General features: G+C 44.7%; 1 long non-coding RNA gene across 2 annotated transcripts; it reads left to right on the top strand.

Moving 5' to 3' along the window:
* The first annotated feature begins 451 nt into the window (after window positions 1-451).
* LOC103646681 (uncharacterized) lies at window positions 452-2,750 on the top strand. 2 transcript variants are annotated; one of them, XR_004856261.1, is made up of 6 exons: window positions 452-783; window positions 1,144-1,244; window positions 1,348-1,876; window positions 1,964-2,101; window positions 2,266-2,377; window positions 2,460-2,750. It is a non-coding gene; the product is annotated as an uncharacterized lncRNA (long non-coding RNA). The 2 variants fall into 2 exon arrangements; XR_002267587.2 differs by having other exon boundaries at window positions 1,348-1,688; window positions 1,767-1,876; window positions 1,964-2,377.
* Window positions 2,751-3,422: the final 672 nt, after the last annotated feature.

Genomic DNA, 3,422 nt, shown 5'->3' on the forward strand with positions numbered 1-3,422 from the left:
GCCTCCCATGCTAACTTCCTACGACCGCTCAAGGAAGTTAGCCGCCCCTAATAAATTTCTACGGCTTCCTCTAGGAAGTTAGCTTTCAGCTATTGACATGCGAACGCGGTCAAACGAGCCGCTAACTTCCTATGACCTAAGTTAGCTGTCCTTGCTAACTTCCTACGGCCTCCTTTAGGAAGTTAGCATTAAGCTGTTGACCAGCGAACGCGGTCAAACGAGCCGCTAACTTCCTACGACCTAAGTTAGCCGTCTCTGCTAACTTCCTACGGCCTCCTCTTGGAAGTTAGCCGCCCTTGCTAACATACTACGGCCGCCTCTATAAAGTTAAGTACTTGTACAACCTCAAGCAAGTTAGCCGCCCCTGCTAACTTCCTACCACTTTCCTCTAGTAAGTTATATTTGTTAGCTTCATCCCGGAGTCTACCCTCATCTTTCTTCATCCCGTCATTCTACCTCTGAGTTAGTCGCCATGCCACTCCCCGCCCCACCGGTCACGCCCCACCCTGCCGGTCGCGCCCGGCCCACCACACCACTCTCCATCTCCTTCACCGTCATCTCCATGCTAACGGGGGTCACGACGCTCTACAACACCGGCCTGGCCTTCGGTGGGCCCGCCATCATGACGCTCGACTGGTTCATCGCGGGCGCCTTCACCATGGCCATCGGCCTCTCCAAGGCCGAGATCTGCTCCGCCTTCCCGACCTCCGGTAGGCTCTACTACTGGAGCGCGCGCCTCTCCGGCAGACGCTGGGCGCCCGTCGCCTCCTAGATCACCGGATGGTATGGTACTCCTACCTAGCTACGTCTGCTTCCCAAACCTTGTTTAGCTTCTCGTTTTATTCAGTATTTACTTCAAAATGGAACCTTTACCTGTAATCATGAAAAATGAACTGTTTATTCTCAACCATCAACGTTGCCCGCGTCAATGTCCCTGCTTTCATCTTGGCTTTTGGAGCACTCTTGTGTTTCAGATAGTATGCGTGCGTTGACTTGAGAAAGCACATGATTGCCGGTGCCACACAATATGCATTACGAATTTCTTTTTACTACTACTAGACATGCATGTTTCCAGCTCTCCATGCTTCTCTCTGAAACTGTAGCGTCTCTTAATTTGTTTGCCTCTATGATTGCTTCTTCCAGGTTCAACTACTACTATGTTGGGCAGTGAAGGGCGACGTCCAGACAGTAAGAACGAGGTGACACAATATGGACTCGATATGACTGAGCAACAATATCTTGAGGTAATTGATGTTTTTGCTTGTGTTGAAAAATTTCCATTGCTTCTAGATATTACAATTACTTGTAAATGAACTATGCTCCTGCAACATTCGATTCCATGGATAGCCACCAATGATGCTGCTTGGCGTGCGTTATGTCGTTATTGGGCTTCAACTGAATTCAAGGCAAAGTCTGTGCGACATAGTTCCAATCATGGAACCGAGTCGTATCACAGGTATGGAGGCGATGATAACTTTCGTTTGGCAAAACGAATGGTAAGTACAATTTAATCTATTTTCGTTGATTGTAGTTGACTTGCTGTAATTTCTGGTTATAATGTTTGTCAAATGTACATATTGGAAGCTAGCACTGGTGTAGTGCAGTATTAAATATACCTTAGGGGGCACAGAGGACGAGATCCTGCAAATCTAGATGTGTTGTGCAGCCAAAAGGCAACAGATCGTCTAGTGAGTGTTTTAAAATATCTGGTAGGTTCTGTTTATATGGATTTTTGTATGTAAGATTGCATTGTTCTTTTGTATGAGGCTGCATATGGCGAGGCGATGTCTAGTCAGCATGGACCAAACTATGATTGGAGGACCTCACCTATTGATCCTCAGGCTATGTATGCAAGTGGTAGAAAAGCTCATGGAAGGTACGGACTCTTCATATCTTATATTGTTTCAGTGGTTGAGTGCAATGCATGTATTCTGAATCTGTCGTGATGTTACTTGTTTTGTAGGTACACAATGTTTGCTAACGTCATCGACTCGAGCCAGGTCAGGGTTCAGCATGGAGGCTCGTCGAGGTCTACTGCTCGTAGCTCCCATGGCTCCAGTCAAGATCCAGCAGAAGTGGGGCAACTGCGAGCAGAACTTAGGTGACATCAGGATTACTTGAGGCAACAAGCTGAGCAACATGAATACTATGCTACACAAATTCAACAACAACAAACACACATTCAAGTTCAAAAGATAATAGCTTTCACTTTAAGATATGTATTGATTTAAAACACTGATGTGAATGAGTTCGACAATTTTGTAGCAACTAGCACAAGCCCAAGGTATACACGTCCCAGTGCCCCCCACCACCTTTTGTACATTATCCTTGGTCTTCACCTCCACCTTCACGTCCACCTCCACCTACTGAACATCAGGTATACAAATTCATCATCATTTACTTGTTGTTAGTTATTTTATGATGTAACTCAGCAAATATCATTTGTACATGTATATCAGACCTTTCCAGCTACCTTGCCGACGCAGGAACGATACGACGGATTAGACTTTGTCGAAGCCTTCTTCGCTAGTGGAGGTATCGACTATCACTCGTTGCTGCACCCCGATGGTGATCGGCGATCGTGATCTTACATTTTATGTGTTATGATACTTGAGACTTTTCTTATGACTATGTATGAGATGTTGTGATATTGTCTCTTATTATGACTGGATGAGATGCGTCTTATGACTATGGATGAGACTTTTGTGATGTAATTGATGATATTATGGATTGAATTGTTGTTATGTGAATGTGTGAGATGTTTTTTGTGAAAATAGGTTGTGCTATAGCTATTGATATATTTGTTATGTTGTGGAATGTGGTGTAAAATGAAAAACATTTGTAATGCTGGTCAAATCAACTTCCTAGAGGCTTACTGGGCCTCTAGAAAGTTAGCCAGCTAACTTTCTATAGGGTACAGTAAGACGTAGGGGGCTACCGTAAGCCATAGGAAGTTAGCTGGCAGACAGCGCTACATAACTTAACGGCGTGAACCTACTAACTTTCGTGAGGTACCGCTGGCTCTAGGAAGCTAACTTCCGACAAAAAAAATTCGAGAGCCAAACTTCCGACGGGGTCGCTTTACTTCCGAGGGTTTCGCTAACTTCCTAGAGTTTAGGGCTAACTTCCTAAAGTTTAGGCTCTATGAAGTTAACTATTTTGGTGTAGTGTTGTCCACCATTAGAGTGACAGTTTCCTACCTCTATCAATAGTGGAAGTCGTCCGTTCCTCTCCTCACGTCAGCGTTCCGTCTCCCTTATTCCTCTGCTATAAATCAGTCGACACTGAACATCTTCTCCCTTGAACTCCCACCTTCTTCATCAGATTCTCTTCTCCTCTACACTATCTTATACTAGTAAAATACTCCCTCTGTTCTTTTTTATTATCTATTGTTGATGACAATAAGATGCACCACACCTTGA

Source organism: Zea mays, chromosome 2 (genome assembly GCF_902167145.1).
Source record: "Zea mays cultivar B73 chromosome 2, Zm-B73-REFERENCE-NAM-5.0, whole genome shotgun sequence".
Classification (NCBI taxonomy): domain Eukaryota; kingdom Viridiplantae; phylum Streptophyta; class Magnoliopsida; order Poales; family Poaceae; genus Zea; species Zea mays.